We start from the raw sequence: 21,532 nt of genomic DNA, 5'->3' as shown, positions 1-21,532 counted from the left end.
TAGAGAAAGGCCTAATGACCTGCTTCTGAAAGATCACAGTCATGAAAACCCTAGGAAGTGCAGTTCTACTCTGAAACATAGGGGTTGCCGTGAGTTATAATAATTAGTTCCAATGGTAGCTGGTTTGGTTTTTGGTTTGGTGTTTATCTGTAGAGTCCCTAGGTGGCAAAAACAGTTAACACACTTGGATGCTAAAGAAAAGGTTAGAGGTTTGACTCCACCCAGAGGTGCCTCAAAAGAAAGTTCTAGAGATCTACTCCTGGAAAACCAGCTGTCTTAGTTATTTAGTGCTGCTGTAACAGAAATAAAAGTGGACGGCTTTGACAAAGAGAAGTTTATTTCTTCACAATAATGTAGGCTGTAAGTCCAAATTCAGGGTGTCAGCTCCAGGGGAAGGCTTTCTCTCTCTGTCCACCTTCTCATCAGTCTTCCCCGGGCCTAGGAGCTTCTCCACACAGGGGCTCTGGGTCCAAAGCACACGCTCTGCTCCCAGCACTTCTTTCTTGGTGGTATGAGGTAGCCCATCTCTGCTCCATTCCCTTTCCTTTTTATCTCTTGAGAGATAAAAGGTGGCGCAGGCCACACCACAGGGAAACTCCCTTTACATTGGCTCAGGGATGTGACCTGGGTAAGGGTGTTACAATCCCAGCCTAATACTCTTAAACATAAAATTACAATCACAAAATGGAGGACAACCACACAATACTGGGAATCATGGCCTAAGCAAGTTGACACATGTTTTGGGGGGACACAATTCAATCCATGACACTAGCCATTTAAAATCCTGTGGAGCACAGTTCTCTGACACACATGGGGTCTCCATGAATTGGAATGAATGACTCGACAGCAACTGGTGTTGGTATTTATTTGTAAGGGGTCTTTGTATACAAGTAAAAGATTGGCAGCTGAAATACAATTGTCCCTCTATATCTGCGGGGTATTTTTTTTTTTTTATCTGCGGGGGATTGGTTTCAGGACCCTCTCAGATACCAAAATTCGAGGATGCTTGAGTCCCTTATATAAAATGGCATAGTATTTGCACATAACCTGCACGCATCCGCCCCTACTTTAAATTATCTCTGGATTACTTATAATACCTAATACAATGTAAATGTTATGTAAATAGTTGTTGCATGACAATTGAAGACTTGCTCTAGAAGATAGCCCTTCTCTTCTGTGAGTTTCTTGAACTCTTTGGGAAATGCTGATGGTACCTGGTCATCAGCTGATTCCTATTCGCCTGTGACCTTTAAGTTCTTGATGCTGTAGCACTTTACGTAACTAGCCAGCCATCCCTTACTAGCCTGAAACTCTTTCCTCTGGTTCTCCTCAAGCGCCTCACACTTAGCCTTTGAGGGTTTCTTTGACCACTCATTTGTTTTTAGGACCCATTTTTTCACAGAAACAAAGGGTGCACACAACACAAGTAAAGAACGAATGAGATTCGAGGGTAACAATGCTCAAACAAGGAGTGCTGCATAAAATGAAGATCTGTGAAATGGCGGGAAGCTACAACAGGGTATGCCTACACATTGCTGCATTTCTGTGGATTCAGCGTAGTGCTTGGCACGCAGCAAATTCAAGTTTTGCTTTTTGGAGTGTGGCCTCCCCCATATTCTCTGTCCTCGGTTGGTTGAATCCTTGGATCCATCCCATGGATAAGGAGGGCTGGCTGTATTTTAAATTTTCTTGGCTATATTATCAGGAGTACAGATGCTCACATTATTTTGTTGCCTGTCACAAAGCACTTTTTAAAAAAAAATACACCAACACTGGAAAAATTAGCGTTAGACTTAGCATTTTCTCAGTTAGATGATATAAGGTAAGAGATTAGATTTGATGATTTTTAATTTATCTTGTAATAAAGATATTAGGATTCATAAATAGTTAATATTTTACAGCATCCATAAACTATTTTGGGGACTTGATTGCATTATTCTTCTTCACTGTTAACACATTGTTTTTAGCCTGGCTGTGACTTGTTTTGGCTTAGCTGCCTATTCCATTCCCAGAAGGCAGTTTACGTTATTTAGCTCCTCTCCATGGTATAAGCATTCTGCAGTTTATTAGCCTCTTTATCATGTCATCCTTGCTGGCATTTTCCGTTAGTCTTGAACAGCTTCTAGGATTTGAAATTAAATGATTAATAAAACAAACAAATTTCTCCCGTACCCTTTATACAAAGGAGACAGCTATTGGAAGTTTATGCTCTTTATTTTACCCATCCTTTATCTCACTGAATATGTTGCCTTTCTTTCCTGAAACAGGAGGAGAAATAACTAGTCAAATGAAATATGAATGTATTTGGAAAAGTCAGAGAAAGAGCTAAAAATTTTAAATTAGAAATGACCTAGATATATAAAAAAAAAAAAGTCAGGGTGGTGGGGCGGGGGGTGGTGGGGTGCCAAGCGAAGGCAAGAAATATTTCGAATGGAAAATAGCCTGAATCTTTCTCTTGATACTGTATCCTCTTTGCAAAAGAATCACTTTGATGAGAATTTAGACTCTTATCGACAGAAGTGCTTGAGAATTAAATATATTGAATATATTGGCAGAGCTTTAAAGACTTTTCAAGTGAAAAATGCATAAGCCAACTCCAAACTCAAGGTGTTGCCAAAATCTCCCAGTTCTGTCTATGCAGAGAGCTGGCAGGTATGAATCCAAGGGAGGTTGTTGAACATGATTCTGGTGCTGCCAACTGATTAATTCATGGTTTGGCTAGGATGCAGGAACCTGAATAAACTTATTCTTCTGACGCTTTCTCGCCAAGACAAAATAATAGTTTGGGAGGTTGCTTAGGAGACACTTATTTAGTAAGAATATCAGTAGGAGGGAAAGAGAGACACTATAATATGCAGGTATTTCTCATGTAGCAATTCAATGTATAAAATGTTGCTACAAAAGTTATAATCAAAAAATGATTTAATACAATTATAAAATACCCTTTGGGGGAATACTTGCATATATACCCCTGTAGCTTCTACCACAACAACACATTTTAAAGCAATACACCTATTCTGCTTATTAAGACATTTGAATGTGAATAATATATATCATTGCAAATGTTCAATTTTTGTCTCACATTTGACCTTAAATTGACTTTGAAAAAGTTTCCCCCAACCGTATTGCTTTGTTTTATTCAAGTATTTTGTGTTTTTCAGTCATTCCATAGAACTGTAATGGACCCACACCCCCCCTAAAATTTAGTTTGGATGTCAGGACTGATGACATTTCACACCCAAAGAGCATTTGAGAGAATGTTTATTACTCCTACAAGGGACACTTTGGGAGAGCAGGGTGGGCACAAACAGATCCAGGCTGGCTTGAACCAAACAGAGGGAGTGGCTGAGGCTTTATAGTGACTAACAAATGGGATTGGGGAAAAGTTCTCATGCACACAGGATGGAGATTTGTGAGGTTTAATTTCTCAAGGATTCCAAAGAGGGAGGTGAGGGAAGGGGTTTCTTATCAACCCCTCGGATGGAAGCAAAAGGGGAAAGGGAGAGTGAGGCTTAAAAAGAAGTCAGTGGTCATACATCAAAAATGGAATTGGACTCTATTACAATGAGAATATCATATTGATAAAATCCTTAATTATATTCAAATAACCATAATATGCCTGCATTAAAGGCATGCTACACACGCACAAACATACATGCACTTTAAGGTCTCTGAACGGTGCAGTTTGTGCTCAGGTACTAACACAAAGGTTGGCGGTAGGAACCATGTTGCTGCATCACGGAAGGCAGATATGGTGATAGGCTTCTGGAGAGATTACAGCCAAAATGATATGCTACAGCTCTACTCTGTAACACATGGGGTTGCCGTGACTCAAAATTGACTCTAAGATTTGTTTTTTGGTTTTATATGCCCTTTAAAAGACTTTGTGCTGCTGCAGGGAATATAATGAAGTAAAATATTGTGTTTCTTTCCTTAATTAATTTATATTCTATTAGGGAGATGAGACAAAAGCATTACAAAGCAATGCAGTTACTATGAGTACTATATATGACCATTAAGGGGAAGATGGATGTTTCCCAGGCATTCTTCTGTTGCAGGTTTGTGATTTAATTTATTCATCTGTAGATAGGTGCCTTCTAGTTTCTCTACTTTTTTTTTTTTTTTAATTGCTCTTTAGATGAAGTTTTACAGAACAAACTAGCTTCTCATTGAACAGTATACATATTGTTTTATGACACTGGTTAACAAACCCCAGACATGTCAACACTGTCCCTTCTTGACCTTGGGTTCCCTATTACCAGCTTTCCTTTCCCCTCCTGCCTTCTAGTGCTTGCCGCTGGGCTGGTGTGCTCCTTTAGTCTCATTTCCTCATATGTCTGTGAGCCGCTTTAATGTCCACTTTAGTGAAGTGTCTGTTCATTTCCTTTGCCCATTTTTAATTGGAATATTTGTCTTTTTGTTGTAGAGGTGTTGAATTTTGTTGAGAATTTTTGCATCTAAGTTCATGAGGGATATAGTCTGTAATTGTCTTTTTTTGTGGTGTCTTTGTCTGGTTTTGATATCAGGGTTATGTGGGCTTTATAGAATGAATTCGAAAGTATCCCTTCCTTTCTATGTTCTGAAATAGTTTGAGAAGTACTGATGTAAGCTCTTCTCTGAATGTTTGGTAGAATTCTCTAGTGAAGCCATCTGGACCAGGGTTTTTTGTTGTTGTTGGGAATTTTTTTTTTCCCTTTACCTTTTCAATCTTTTCTCTTGTTATGGGTTTGTTCAGATTTTCAACATCATTTTGGGTTAGTTTGGGTAGGTGGTGTGTTTCTAGAAATTTGTTCATTTCCTCTAGGTTTTCAAATTTGTTGGAGTATAGTTTTTCATAATACTCTGTTATGATCCTTTTAATTTCAGTTGGGTCTGTTGTAATGTCCCCCAATTCATTTCTTATTTGAGTTATCTGCATCCTCTCCTGTTTTTCTTTTGTCAGTTTGGCCCATGGTTTCTCGATTTTGTTGATCCTTTCAGAGAATCAACTTTTGGTTTTGTTGATTCTTTCTATTGTTTATCTCTTCTCTATTTCACTGATTTCTGCTCTGATCTTTATTCCTCTTTTCTGACGGCTGTGGGCTTCTTTTGTTGTTCTCTTTCTATTTGTTCGAGTTGTGTAGCTAATGTTTTGATTTTGTGCCTTTCTTCTTTTTTGATGTGTGCATCTATTGCTATACATTGACTTCTCAGCACTGTTTTTGCTGTGTCCCATAGGTTTTGGTATGATGTGTTTTCATTCCCATTTGAGTCTAGGAATTTTTTGATTCCATCTTTGATTTCTTCTATTACCCAGTGGTTTTTAAGCAGGGTGTTATTCAGTTTCCATATAATCGACTTTTTTTTTCCTTTCTCTTCCTGTTGTTAACTTCTACTTTGATGGTGTTGTGATCAGAAAAGGTACTTTGTCTTATCTCACTGTTTTGGATTTTGTTGAGGGTTGCTGTGTGGCCTAAGATATGGTCTATTCGGGAGAACATTTCACGTGTGTTGGGTGGAGTGTTCTATATATGTCTGTAAGTTCAAGTTGGCTGATTGTGGCCTTTAGATCTGTGTCTTCACTGAGTTTCTTCTACATGTTCTGTCTTTTACCGAGAGTTGTGTGTTGAAGTCTTCTACTATTATTGTGGAACTGTCAAGTTCTCTTTTTTAGTGCTGTTAGAATTAATGTCTTTTGGAGACCCTGTCATTGGGTGCTTAGTTATTTATTATGGTTATGTCTTCATGATGGATTGTCCCTTTAATCATTATATAATGCCCTTCCTTATCTTTTATGGTGGGTTTTGTTTTAACATCTTTTATCTCGGATTAGTATTGCCACTCCTGCTCTTTTTTGGTAGCTGTTTCCTTGATGTATTTTTTTCCATCCTTTGATTTTTAATAAATTTATGTCTTTGTTTCTAAGGTGTCTCTTGTAGACAGCATATTGATAAATCTTGGGTTTTTTTTTTTTTTTCCCCCATTCTATCACTCTCTGTCTCTTTATGGGTGCATTTAGGCCATTTATGTTCAGTGTAATTATTGAAAGGTGTGAGTTTATTGCTGTCATATTCTAGTTTTTTTTTTTTTTTGTAGTGCTGATGTTTTCTTTGTTCTTCTTAATCTTCTGTGCTGAATTCGTTTTGTTTATGGATTTTTTTTTCCATTTCTTTTGTTTCTGTTTTGTAATTTTTATTTTTACTGAGACTTTATATTTTTTCTTTATTTTGATGAGTAGGTTTGTTAACTTTCTTTTTGGTTATCTTGAACCTTCCTAGGTTTGAACCAGGCTTTTATTACTTGGTATCACCTTGTCTTCTTCTCCATTAGGAAGTTCTATGTTGTTGTTGTCGTTAGGTGCCGTCGAGTCGGTTCCGACTCATAGCGACCCTATGCACAACAGAACGAAACACTGCCCGGTCCTGCGCCATCCTTACAATCATTGTTATGCTTGAGCTCATTGTTGCAGCCACTGTGCCAATTCACCTCATCGAGGGTCTTCCTCTTTTCTGCTGATCCTGTACTTTGCCAAGCATGATGTCCTTCTCCAGAGACTGATCCCTCCTGACAACATGTCCAAAGTATGTAAGACGCAGTCTCTCCATCCTTGCCTCTAAGGAGCATTCTGACCGCACTTCTTCCAAGACAGATTTGTTCGTTCTTTTGGCAGTCCATAGTATATTCAATATTCCTCGCCAACACCACAATTCAAAGGCGTCAACTCTTTTTCAGTCTTCCTTATTCATTGTCCAGCTTTCACATGCATATGATGTGATTGAAAATACCATGGCTTGGGTCAGGCGCACCTTAGTCTTCAGGGTGACATCTTTGCTCTTCAACTCTTTGAAGAGATCCTTTGCAGCAGATTTGCCCAATGCAACGTGTCTTTGGATTTCTTGACTGCTGATTCCACGGCTGTTGATTGCGGATCCAAGTAAAACGAAATCCTTGACAACTTCAATCTTTTCTCCATTTATCATGATGTTGCTTATTGGTCCAGTTGTGAGGATTTTTGTTTTCTTTATGTTGAGGTGTAATCCATACTGAAGGCTGTGGTCTTCGATCTTCATTAGTAAGTGTTTCAAGTCCTTTTCACTTTCAGCAAGCAAGGTTGTGTCATCTGCATAACACATGTTGTTAATGAGTCTTCCTACAATCCTGATGCCCCGTTCTTCTTCATATAGCCCAGCTTCTTGTATTATTTGTTCAGCGTACAGATTAAAGAGGTATGGTGAAAGCATACAACCCTGACGCACACCTTTCCTGACTTTAAACCAATCAGTATCCCCTTGTTCTGTCCCAACAACTGCCTCTTGATTTATGTAAAAGTTCCTCATGGGCACAATTAAGTGTTCCAGAATTCCTATTCTTTGCAATGTTATCCATAATTTGTTATGATCCACACAGTCGAATGCCTTTGCATAGTCAATAAAACACAGGTAAACATCCTTCTGGTATTCTCTGCTTTCAGCCAGGATCCATCTGACATCAGCAATGATATCCCTGGTTCCATTTCCTCTTCTGAAACCGGCCTGAATTTCTGGCAGTTCCCTGTTGATATACTGATGCAGCCATTTTTGAATGATCTTCAGCAAAATTTTGCTTGCGTGTGATATTAATGATATTCTTCTATAATTTCCACATTCAGTTGGATCACCTTTCTTGGGAATAGGCATAAATATGGATCTCTTCCAGTCAGTTGGCCAGGAAGCGGTCTTCCGTATTTCTTGGTATAGACGAGTGAGAATCTCCAGCGCTGCATCTGTTTGTTGAAACATCTTGACAGATATTCCATCAATTCGTGGAGCCTTGTTTTTTGCCAATGCCTTCAGAGCAGCTTGTACTTCTTCCTTCAGTACCACCGGTTCCTGATCATATGCCACCTTTTTAAATGGTTGAATATTGATTAATTCTTTTTGGTATAATGACTCCGTGTATCCCTCCCATCTTCTTTTGATGCATCCTGCATCGTTTAATATTTTCCCCATGGAATCCTTCACTTTTGCAGCTCGAGGCTTGAATTTTTTCCTCAGGTGTTTCAGCTTGAGAAACGCCAAGTGTGTTCTTCCCTTTTGGTTTTCCATCTCCAGTTCTTTGCACATTTCATTATAACACTTTAATTTGTCTTCTCAAGACACCCTTTGAAATCTTCTGTTCAGTTCTTTTACTTCATCAGTTCTTCCTTTTACTTTAGCTGCTCGGTACTCAAGAGCAAGTTTCAGAGTCTCCTCCGACATCCACCTTGGTCTTTTCTTTCTTTCCTGTCTTTTCAAGGACCTCTTGCTTTCTTCATGGATGGTGTCCTTGATGTCATTCCACAACTGGTTTGAACCAGTCTTTTATTACTTGGTATCACCTTGTCTTCCTCTCCATTAGGAAGTTCTACATCTACACCATTCGTTCCCTCTTTTGTTGTTTTGAAATTTTTGTCATTTATAGATTAACCTCTCCGGTTCTCCTGTTGCAAATCTTCTAGTTCTGAATAGTCCTTGAGAGTTCATTTCCTAGGTTGGTATCTGGCTGGAGTGACCTTGTGTCCTAGATTCTGGCTGTTGCATCATGTTTGTTCTCAAACCAAAGGACTCCCTTTAATAATTCTTGTAAATTTGGTTTGGTTTTTACATATTACCTTAATTTCTGTGTATCTGAAAATGTCCTAATTTCGATCATATTTGATCAAGAATTTTGCAGGGTACATTATTCTTGGTTGGCAATTTTTTTCTTTTAAGGTTTTATGCATGTCGTCCCATTGCCTTCTTGCCTGCATGGTTTCTGCTGAGTAATCAGAGCTTAATCTTATTGTTTCCCCTCTGTATGTGACTTTTCATTTTTCTTGAGCTGCTCTCAGGATTTTTTCTTTGTCTTTGGTTTTAGCAAGTGTGATTAAGGTGTGCCTTCACGATTTACTTTTGGGGTCTATCCTGTATGTTTTTTTTGAGCTTCTTGGATGGTCAGCTTTTCATCTTTCATGATGTTAGGGAAGTTTCCTTCAGCAATTCTTCAATGATTCTCTCTGTGTTTTCCATTTTCTCCCCCTGTTCTGAAACTCCAATTACTTGCAAATTTTTGCTTTTGATTGCATTCCACATCATTTTCAGGGTTTATCCATTTTCCTTCATTCTTTTTTCTGATTTTTCGTCAAGTAAATTGGTATCCAAGTATTTGTCTTCAGTTTCACTGATCCTGTCTTTCATTGTTTCAGACCTGCTCCTCAGATGTTCTGTGACACTGTCCATTTCTGAAATCTTGTTGTTTGTCTTTTAGATTGGTAGTTGTTGTTTTTGAATGATTTCTAGTTGTGAATTTAATTTAACATTGTTTTTGTATTATTTTCCTGAATTCTTCCAGTGTTTTGTCTGTATTTTCCATGATTTTTTCTATTTTTTTCTTCATTTTTGTCTGCTTTTTGCTTCATCTCTTGGATAGCTCTGAATATTAGAGGTTTGAACTCCCTGTCAAGTAGTTCCAGTGCCTTTTCTTCTACTGGAAAGTCATCTCGTGTTTACTGGAAACATCCTGTCCTGGTTTTTTTTTTTTTTAATGTTTTGAAGTTGTCTGCTCTCTTCGGAACATTCAGTAGTTATTTTCTTCACCGATTGATTGTAGATTTGTTTGCTTCATCCTGCTTTCTTGTTTTCTTTGGTTATGTCTGAGCAGGTGGGCTGTGTGTTCTTTGCTTGTCTGTGGGCATGATACTTCTCTCTGCCTTGTCCAATGGGCAGGGCCAGTAACTCAGCTATGGTGCAGCAGGGCATGTCCAGCAGTTGCTCTGTCTCCTGCTGGGAGCTCCATGAAGCGTCTTTCCTTTACTCCCTCTCCATTGATCTCCCACAGGAGTCCAAAATGGTGTATCCATGCTGAGTTATCTGATAAGGAGCCTCCGATCCATATCTTTGCACACTCTCTGTTCTCTGTGAGTCTCTCATTCCATTTGGGGCTTGGTTGAGTTCTTTATCTCTTCATTTGACACTTAGAGTTTCAGGATTGACATTTGTGTGTTTTACTTAGTTTTTCACGTCTTTGCTGTGGAGGGACAACATGGTGTTTCTATCTATAGCTCCATGTGCTGCCGCCTCCTAGTTTCTCTACTTTTTCAAAAAATTAGAGGTTAATTTTCAAATGTTTATACATTACACATTATCAGCACACCATACCATTGATATTTATATAGAATATAGAGGTTATTTTGTGACAATTAGAATTTTTTAAACTATTGAGTCTTCTCATTCATGGATATGGTATCTATACATATAATCATAATTTTTTATAACTCACAGTGAACATGTATAGAGGCATACATCAGACATATTGTGGTTTCAGTTCCATACCACCACAATAAAACTAATATAGCATTAAAGCAAGTCACACAATTTTTTTGGTTTCCCAGTACATATAAAATTTATGTTTACACTATACTGTCATGTATTAAGTGTGCAATAGCATTATGTTCAAAAAAACAATGTACATACCTTAATTAAAAAAAAAAAAACTTTATTACTAAAAAATGCTAACCATCATCTGAGCCTTCAGTGAGTCATAATCTTTTTGCTGGTGGACAATGTTGCCTCAGTGTTGATGGTTACTGACTGATCATAGTGGTGGTTGCTGAAGGCTGGGCCTGTGGCAATTTCTTAAAATAAGACAGCAATGAAGTTGGCTGCATTGATTGACTTTTCCTTTCGTGAAAAATTTCTCTGTAGCACGTGATGCTGTTTGACGGCATTTTACCCACGGTAGAACTTCTTTGAAAATTAGAGTCAAATTTCTCCAACCTGCCTCTGTTTTATCAACTAAGTTTATGTAATATTATAAATACTTCATTGTCATTTCAACAATGTTTACAGTATTTTTACGAGGAGTAGACTCCATCTCAAGAAACCGCTTTATTTGCTCATCCATAAGAAACAACTACTCACCCATTAAAGTTTTACCGAGAGATTGCAGCAATTCAGTCACATTTTTGGACTCCACTTCTAGTTCTCTTGCTGTTTCCACCACATCTGCAATTACTTCCTCCACTGAAGTCTTGAATCCCTCAGCATCATCCATGAGGGCTGGAATCAACCTCTTCCAGACTCCTATTAGTGTTGCTATTTTGACCACCACCCATGAATTTGCATTTCTAATGGTGAACCTTTTCCAGAAGGTTTTCAATTTAGTTTGCCCAGAACAATCTGAGGAATCACTATCTATGGCAGTTATAACATTATGAAATGTATTTCTTAAATAATAAAACTTGAAATTCAAAATTACTCCTGGATCCAGGGGCTGCAGAATGGATGTTGTGTTAGCAGGCTTGAAAACAACATTAATCTCCTTGTACATCTCCATCAAATCTCTTGGGTGACCAGGTGCATTGTCAATAAGCAGGAATATTTTGAAAGGAATCTGTTTTTCTGAGCAGTAGGTCTCAAAAGTGGCCTTAAAATATTCAGTGAACCGTGTTATAAACAGATGTGCTGTCATTCAGGCTTTGTTGTTCTATTTATAGAACATAGAGTAGATTTAGCATAATTCTTAAGAGCACTAGGATTTTTAGAATGGTAAATGAGCATTGTCTTCAACTTAAAGTCACTATCTGCATTATCCCCTAACAAAAGAGTCAGCCTGTCCTTTGAAGCATTGAGGCCAGCATTGACTTCTCCTCTCTAACTATGAAAGTCTTAGATGACATCTGTAAAAATATCTTCGGGACAATGTCTGATGTCCTCTAACTTCACAAGGGGGAAGGAGAATCAAGATCAACAGTCCAAGGGTGATTCCCATGAGGCAGAGTTCAGACGTGCCTTCTCTCTCTGCCATCTTTACCAATTCTGACACCAACTGTCCTTCCCACAGCACTCTCCGTTTCTCTGCTGGGTTTGATTATTTGTTGCAGTGGCCACACAAAACTCACAGACCACACTCATGATTATGAGGTTTATTAGGGAAGTAACAGGTTATAATTCAGGCTCAGGAGCACTCAGGATACAGTTCTCCCATCAGAGCAGCCTCTTCTTAGCTGTGCCCACAGGAACATCTCTTCCTGGTCCTCTGCCTCTGCCCTAAGGCACTCAGCTTTCTTGTTCCGTGGGTGACAGGTCCACTGCAGCATCTCCTGCCGGTCTCTCCTGTGGATCTCTCCTTACTTGGTTGTGGTGGGCTTTTCCTCTCTGCTCTAGAGTTGAATCTGTTTTAAGGGAAAACTGACCAACTCTCTTGGTGGGCCATGATCACCCTATCACACAGTCCTACCCAGTCATCTGGGTCAGAGTTACAAGATCATGGCTAGAAAGGCCACATAAAAGTAATCAGTTGTATGGCAGGCCACCCCGTGAATTTTCTAGCTGTGGCTCTTTCGTATTTGCAGGATAAGTTCTCCCTCCCAATCATTTTACCAATCCAAGACAGTCCTAACAATTAGTCTTTCAACAGGCTAAAGAGTTCACAGGGTGAGGTTACTGAGGTACCAGCCATTCAGGCTTGCCACTGTACTCCATTCTAGCAGTGCCTCTACCTTATTCCATTCTTTCACACTTACACCTTCTACAATTACAGTTTTTATAATAATAATGAACCTTTTAATAATCAACACTCACAGCTGAATCATACAATCCTATCAGCATCTTCCCCCACCCTCTCTTTCCCAGACTCATCAGGAAAAGAGGTAACTATTTAGTGGGGATCCTTCCTTGTCCTCTTCATTTTGAGTATAAGTACACTCATGAAAGTGTATAAGCTAGCTGCTTTATGCCTTTATCTCCCCCCATTTTGGACAGCCAATGTTCAAACTGCCCGTCCCTATCAAACCAGTACTGAGAAGACAAGCATGTTCTTGGTCTTGAGGAATCTTCTCTTCTGGTTGGAACTTTGAAAATCTGCATCCATAAGCAAAGTCTAGTCCAAAGCAAGCCATTAAATTTCAGCAATTTGTACCAGCTCATGGTGTCAAACATCTTCCTCTTCATTTGTTCTGGCTCTGGTCAGCTCATCCCTAGCCATCCAAGCTGGGTCACCATGGGTAGCAGCCTTAGGCTTGAGAGGTTGGTCACACACACCTCCCAGCACTTCACATAGCCCCTTCACACCCTCTCATCCCTATCCCCGTTGGGCTAGGTCAGCGGGTTCAAGCCATAAACATAGGAGTCCACACAATTCCCTTTACTTCTGCCAGCCAGCCCTTCCTCTCACTCTGATCACTAGCTCCCATGGGCTAGGTCAATGGTATCAATAGAACTCATCCAAACTCACCACCTCTCTTCATTGCTGCACTTCCTCCACTTCTGCTCATTGAATGGACCCAGGTGGTCACCACAAGCAAGCAGACCAATCTTTCTACTCACTGGCTCCCTTTGACTGCCAGTCCTGAAAGGGAGTTCCTTCTGACGGGCATTGACTTTTCCTGCGGCAACCTTTATTTGAAATTCAAAAATCAAAACAGCCACTTTTTTTTTCTGTAAATTCTTCCTTCAAATGCAAATATCTAGTTCTCTCAGCTATTCTGGGTGGCTCTGCATGTCTTTTCAAATGCAAAATCTGGGTGGGGCTCAGGTTTTTGACCTAAGCCTCCACTCTATACACAGGCTACTGTGTTCAAACAGCCTGTGTTTTTCTCAGGCAAATCCTAGTTCTCCATTTAGCATATCTAATCAAGTGTTGACTGAAGGCAGAGTTACATGCTCTGTAATCTAGAATACAAAATATTCATTTCTGCCATACATTCAAGTCTGCTTAACAATCTAGGTAGGAGAAACATTCAGTACTCATAGTACATTAAATTAAACACATAATCCTAAACATATAATCCATTTTAAAATATTTCAATTCCACCTTCTCTTCTCCACACCTTACTATCTGCCCATTCATATGCATGTGGCCTTGGGCTTCTGGCTGGGTGGAACCAGTAGACCCTGGCCCCCTATCAATCATTCTGTTTACCTGGCCTGGCTTTTGCCCCACGTCATTCCAAGTGTAGCTTTTCAGCTATTACAGGTAACAACAACCAAAGCAACTGTCCAATAATAAAAAGGTTCCCTTCCCAACCCTCTTTGTTCTTTCTCTTCCAAAGCCCCATACTTTCATAAGTCTGGAGCCATTGCAAAGTTTCCCGTTTCTGACACCAGCTGTGAAAACAGCATGGCAGAAGAAGCGTTTGGCTTCCACCTCATGAGAGTCAGCCTTGTACTGTTGATCTTGTTTCTCCTTTCCCCTTGTGAAGTTAGAGGAAGTCGGACACTGCCTCCTCCATGATGTTCTTACAGCATCTTCTTCCAATATAAGGCTGTTTCATCTATATTGAAAACAAATTTTAGATCTTCTGGATAACTTGCTGCAGCTTCTGTATTAGCACTTGATGCTTCACCTTGCACTTTTTTGTTATGGATATGGCTTCTTAAATCTCATGAACCAACCTCTTCTAACTTCCTCACCTCTCTGAAGCTTCAAAGAATTGAAGAGAGTTAGGGCCTTGCTCTGAATTAGGCTTTGGCTTAAGGAATGTTGAGCCTGGTTTGATCATTTATCCAGACCACTAAAACTTTCTCCACATCAGCAATAAGGCTGTTTTTCTTTCTTATCACTTATGTATTCACTAGAGTAAAAAAGCACTTCTAATTCCCTTCAAGAATTTTTCCTTTGCATTCAGAACTTGGCTGACTGTTTGGCACAAGAGGCATAGCTTTCAGCCTATGTCAGCTTTTGACATACCTTCCTCACTAAGCTTAATCATTTCTAGCTTTTGATTTAAAATGAGAGACATGCAACTCTTCCTTTCACTTGAACACTTAGAGGCCATTGTAGGGTTATTAACTGACCTAATTTCAATATTGTTGTGTTTCAGGGAATAGGGAGGCCTGAGAGGGAGAGAGATGAGAGCATACCTGGTCAGTGGAGCAGTCAGAACACACAAAACATTTATTGATTAAATTCTCTGTCTTATATAGATACGGTTTCCGGTGCCCCAAAACAATTACAATAGTCGCATCAAAGATCATTGACCAGCGATCACCATAACAGATATAATCATAATGAAAAAGTTTGAAATATTGTGAGAATTACCAAAATGTGACAGAGACCCAAAGTGAGCACATGCTGTTGGAAAAATGACACAGATAGACTTGTTCCATGCAAGGTTGCCACAAACCTTCAATTTGTAAAAAACACAGTATCTGGAAAGTGCAATAAAGTAAATCACAATAAAACAAGATATGCCTATAGTGTTCTTCATACATATGTTCTTTCTAAAATTTTATAGAGTTAATGTTACGGGAATGTGTGTGTGTGTGTGTGCGTGCGTGTGTACGTGCACATGTGCACACACACACTATCATGGATGGGATATGTTTCTATTATATTTTCAAAATAGTTATTGTAGGTATATAAGAAAGCTTTTGGTGTTTGATTTTTTTTTTTTTAATTGGCATGATCACAATTTAACTTTTAAAAACTTTCCTCAGATAACTGCATTAGCTTCCACTTCTAATCTTTTATAATTTTGGCCATGGATAGCATCTTGGCTTAATAATAATGCCACTAGTGTTTTACCGGAAACTCTGATGGCGGGTGTAATGGATTAGTGCTATGGCTGCTAACCATAGAGGTTGGCAGTTGGAATCTACTGGATGCTCCTTGGAAACCCTATGGGGGCAGTTCTACTCTGTCCTATAGGGTTGCCGTGAGCCGGAATCGACTTGGCACCAGTCGATTTGTTTTTTGGGTTTTTTTTTTTTGTTTTTTTGAGTGTTTTACTACTAAGTGTAGCAAGGATATTATTTGAAAACAGATTTATTTCAATCCTATAAAAGAAGTATCCTGCTATATTTGTGTTAGTATTCTAAATATTCTTTTTGTTTTAGTTTTTATTAGTAACTCATACAAGTTTTAAAAAGCAAGATACTATAAAGTTAATTTAACCTAGTCTCTCAAATTTTAAGGTGGAGAAAACTGAGCCTCAGAAAAATTAAATGGCTTACTGAAGGGCACACAGCTAATTAGTTATAAATACTAAGTTTTTTGGCTTCCAATTCTGTATTCTGTATATCATGACATACCCTTTTTATTGTTTATAACAGTAGTTTTTTATTCACTACTGTTAAAATCACTTGGCTAAAGAAAACACATACTGAGAAGCCACGGGTATACACATCATGTGTTAATATAATATAAAAAATATCTAACTTTTAATATGGCTTTTTTTTTTTTTTTTTACATTTTCAGTTTAACAAGTTACATTGGATTGTAATATATAATTTGGAAAGAAGTTTTGACATTGTATAATTTAAATTTTTTGATGTTACAGACCCTAGAACACACTTTGAAACCTTATTAGCTAAATAAGTAAAATAAATAAAAGCTGAATTTCTCTGGAAGACAGTGGAAAGAGAATCTCAACAAATGGATTCCCACCACTATTGGATCTCAGAACAACAATTTGAAAAACACTCCCCTGAAACATTTAGAAATTAGTTTAATCAGTGAATATCTACCTTCTCTCTTGCAGTTATTTGTATAGTGTCACGCCTATGCAACACAGACAGATATTGCTTATAGAATTGTTCTATGATTAAATGGCCGTAATTTTTAACATTTTATCCTTGTTGTTAATATTCACAATATTAAAACCATTTCCAGAATTTCACTTTATTCATTCATTTCTATCTTAACACATACTTATCAAATGTCTATACTGTGGAATGTATTACACAAACTATTGTGTAGGATTACACAAAAAGTAATTTAGAGCATAGTAATGAATATTGGCTAAGTATACGAAAAAATATATATGGTAAGAGTTAACAAAAAGCCCAAATGAGCTAAAATTATAATTCAATGGAATCTTAGAGAGAAGAGTATAGTGTGCTGTGGTACCTGCCCATATATTTGCTTGAAGGTTAAGGCACATATTTTAGCCTCTCCCCAGGAACTGTTCTAGGTAGAAAGGAGCTCCCCAACCCAATCTTAAACCCCCTTCCTAGAGGCAGCATGCATCTAATGACTGGTCACTGCAGAGCTACAAAGGCCCAAGTCCCATGTCTCAATTCACTACAACTCTAAGGGCCCCTTGTAGTTGTCAAGTGGCCCATATGATCACCCAAGCCCCTACTGCATTGATATCACAGTTTAACCTCTCCCTCTGCCCAGTCCTTCTTTCCTCACTCCCTTGCAGGTGCTACTCTCATGAGCACTTCCAGTAAACTCCTTGCAGTGTTCTGACAGAGAAAATAGATTAGAAAGATTACCATGAAACTTATAACATCTTAACCGAAAGTTGAAAAGTAACATATTTAAAAAAACCTGTTAAAACTATGGGGAAGAGTATATTTCAGGTGGTTGGAGCAACATAGCTAACATATTTATTGAAATAACCATGTATACAATGACAAAAGTTGTTTAATACCAGGAGGCACAGAATACATGGAGAAATGCAGAGCATATTAGACTGGAAAGAGATTGAGGAAAAGGAATTTGTTTTATTTTATGGGTAAATGGAAGAGACTAAAGGATTTTTAAGCACGAGTATGAAAAAATCAGAGCTGAGTTTTAGAAAGAATACTTCTGTTTAGGCTGGGTTCTCTGGGGAAGCAAAACCAATGAAGTGTATATATTTATATATATATATATGGAGAGAGAGAGTTATATCAAGGAAATGGCTCACATGGTTGCAGAGGCTGGAAAGTCCCAAGTCCGTGGGTCAGGCTGGAGGCTTCTCCTAACTCACGTAGTTGCAGGGGCTGGTGAACCCAAGATTGGCAGGTGGGACAGCAGGCCTTTGGCTCACAAGCTGTAAAAGCTGACAAATCCCAAGGTTGGCAGGTGAGCTGCTAACTCAAGTCCCAAGAACTGGAAGTCAGATGAACAGGAGCTAGCTATAGGATCCAGAGGAAGCAAAAGCCCATGAGCTTTGCCGGAAAGTTCACCTTCACTGGATGCAGGCCACACCCCCAAGGAAACTTCCTTTCAACCAATTGGCTGCTCATAAGGATTTCACCTTGAAAGTGATTACATTATATCAGATCTCATTATGGAGGAGATAACATCATTACACAGCTGCCAAACTACGTCATAACTGCCAAACCACTGAGAATCATGGCCCAGCCAAGTTAACATACAACCTTAACCACCACTTCTTCAATTAAAAAAAAAAATATTACATTTAAAAATATGTGATTGCATGTAGAATTGCTGACTCTTTTCTATGTATTCTACATAAGTAAATCAATTAAGATTTGATAGGTCCTTAATTTTTTTTTTTTTTTTTATCAAATACTCTAGCATTGGTGTAACTGATCAATTTCTAATTCCTTTGAGGTAATAATTTTCAATACAGAATGTAGAAAAGTAGAAAATATCAATAAGTTTGTGGCAGTATCTCAAATATTTAATGTACCAATACATTTCTCACGTTTTAGTAAAAAGAAGTGAGCATTCTTTGAAATGGCAGAAATATTAAAATTACTCTAATTCTTATAATGATAATCTATTCCTTCAACAAATATCTATTGAATACCACCATATGCTATACTGTGAAATCACAGAATGTAGAGGAAAATAGAAAGATCAAAAATAATTACAAGTGTGATCATTTCTACAAAAGGGAAACACCAACTGCTCTAGAAATATGTGACAGGAGGAACTACTTAGGCACAAGAGTGACAAATTAGCAGAGACCTTCAGGATGAGTAACGGAGCCCTGGTTGCCCAGTGGTTAAGAGCTTGGCTACTAACTAAAAAGTCAGCAGTTCGAATCCACCAGCCACTCCTTGGAGACCCTGTGGGGCAGCTCTACTCTGTCCTATAAGGCCACTATGAGTTGGAATCGATTCACCAGCAACAGGTTTTCAGGATGAGTAGGCATTAGCCAGGAAAAGAAAGGGTAGAGTATTTCAGGAATGGGGAAGAAAGAATGTTTCATGCAAGGGTAATAGAATGCTAGAAGGCTTGGAGGCAAAGGGATGTTTGACATGTAAACATCAGAAATAAGCCCAGGATGGCTAGAACAGAGAGAGCATGGGAAAGTCTTTCCCCCTTAGCGGGGAGAGGTAGATAGGAGGATGAACATAAAGAGTTTTATAAGCCATGTTAAAGTTCTTAAAGTTTATCTAAGGGGTAAGTTTAAGTCACTGAAGTATTTCAAACAGGGATGTGTGACAAAATAGGTTAGCCTGTAGCTGGTGAGTGGAGAATCCATTCTGCAGCTGCCCCAGACCAGGATGGACCAGATGGGAGCACACTGTGCTCCTACAAGAGGGTACCCAGATAAGAGTATGGGCACTGAGGGTGGATGGAAGTAGGTATCTTTGAGACATGACGGAGGATGAAGAGGAAAAAAAAAATGGTAATTCCTAGTTTTCTGGTTTGGGAAAGTTATTTTAGATTAATGTACTTGAAGGAATGGAAACATATTACTTTGCCTTTTGTCTAAAGCCACCGTTTACAATTTAGAATTTATAAACCTGAATGAGAAAGACAGTCAGAGAGAATTTAGGAAAACATAATCTGACTTATGAGAAACAGCACTGTCTTGGAATATCAGAAACCCTTTTCATAAAAACATGTGCAAGAAGCTTTAAAAAATGCAGTCTATGCCCTGAAATCATTCATTCTCATCACTCATAGCGACCCTATAGGACAGAGTAGAACTGCCCCATAGAATTTCCAAGGAGTGCCTGGTAGATTCGAACTGCCAACCCTTTGGTTAGCAGCTGTAGCACTTAACCACTACACCATCAGGGTCTCCATAAGTCAATTCCAACTCATAGCAGCCCTATAGGACAGGGTAGAACTGCCTCATGGGGTTTCCAGGAAGTACCTGCTGGATTCAAACTGCCAGCCTTTTGGTTAGCAGCCATAGCTCTTAACCACTATGCCACCAGGGCTTCCTAGGGTCGCTATAGGGTCGCCGTGAGTCGGAATCGACTCGACGGCAATGTGTTTGGTTTTTTTGGTTTTGTGCCCTGAAATGGTTTGCTTGTGGACCATCAACATACACTCCAGTCTCAGGGCATTTGAGTCATAAGTGGATAAAGTGGTGTAAATTTTCATTTAATTCAGTTCTACATACATTTCCTTAGCAATCCACTGTGATTTATATATGTTATATTGCAAACACAAATTACATAGTCTAGAAGAAAAACTATGAGGCAAAGATGGATATTTCAGTTTAGGCTCCTCAATTAATTAATCATCATGGCCTCAGTTTCTTCCCGTGATGTATATAGTATGACTAAAAAGCTAGTAACACCCTATTGCTTTTCATTTTGCTGTGAGGATTCCAAAGTTAGTCTCTATTATGAATATTTAAATTTATATCTCTGTATGTAATTAGATACGTGTATGTAAACATGCACACACATACACATATAATTGTTCTATGACAACTAAAATTTTCATACAAATAAAGTTTTTGTTTTTGTGTTTTGTATCCTGGTATTTATCAATGCACTATATTTCTTTTCTGGGTAGAAAATGTAGTGTTTTCTTTCTGTCATGGACTTTTTTTTTCTCTGAAACTAAGTTTGCAGAAATGTGGGGACATGAGAATATGCTGCTGAGCCTGGCATCTCCCAATGTGTTCACTGTCTTGCTGGGCTCATGTTTATTTAACAAGATGTCCTTGGTTACCAAGTGTGTCTGCAGGTTGCCAGGAACCTAGGAATATGTATAAGGAAGTTAGGTGAGTATCATAAATATTCGATGTTCCATATCACCTCAAAAGTATCTCTAAGTTACAGTTTCAAACAGGAAAATATCCTTCAGTGTCACAAGCAGTAAAATAAATTCCTAGTAATTATTTCTTTTTCTTCTTTTTTCCAGCTGATCTTACCAATAGGGAAACAACAAACTTCTGCTTTTTCACAATATGATTATCCAATAGTAAATTACTCCCAAACTTTGATGCTTCTCTGTTTATTTTTCTTCTCTTCTGCTTTCTATATTTGATGCCCACTGATATTTCTATATAGAGTAGGTAGGATGAAATGCAAACCAATTTTACATATTATTTTAAAAAGGTTTACACTGGCAGCAATTTTTACTGCCAATTTAAAAGACATTTAGAAATTATTTGTATGTATTATTTATACTATCAATATTCTATTAGCTCATTTTGTTTAGAATCTACTGCATCACCAAGAGGTAAAAAACACACCTGTGCATGCACAAGGATAATGGCCCTTCATCACTATCCAGCCAGTGAACATTTTTACCAAGGCTCTGTTTTCAAGGTTGATTGGAGGATAAATGAAAAAAATTCAAAAATACTAGAACATTATGAGGCAATCAAAAATCAGAGAGGCTACAGCTCGGTCAGATAAGAAGGGCCTCCAGCTAAAGGGTTTATTTGCTTGAAATACTGAACTCTCAGGCATACTTTAGTTCTCTGGAAAGAAAGGTTTCATTGATTATGCATGCTAGCAGCTCATTAAGAATATAGCATTAAAAAAGATGAATTACAAAGTCAAAAAGATGACAAGTTAAGTGGAGGCCACAGTAAACTAGTAAAATGCAAGTCCCCTGATTTATTGGATTTTTGTACCTTGTGTAATGTAAGTGGACTAACTCACTCAGTGCCAGACAC

General features: G+C 38.4%; 1 protein-coding gene across 2 annotated transcripts in view; it reads left to right on the top strand.

Annotated features, from left to right (window-relative positions):
* The window catches only part of GRID2 (glutamate ionotropic receptor delta type subunit 2), a 1,644,765-nt gene that overhangs the window by 1,015,136 nt on the left and 608,097 nt on the right, over window positions 1-21,532 (top strand). The gene's annotated exons all lie outside the window — the stretch shown is intronic.

Source organism: Loxodonta africana, chromosome 5, assembly GCF_030014295.1.
Source record: "Loxodonta africana isolate mLoxAfr1 chromosome 5, mLoxAfr1.hap2, whole genome shotgun sequence".
In the NCBI taxonomy this organism is placed as follows: Eukaryota; Metazoa; Chordata; class Mammalia; order Proboscidea; family Elephantidae; genus Loxodonta; species Loxodonta africana.
This window is presented reverse-complemented; position numbering and strand designations above follow the sequence as displayed.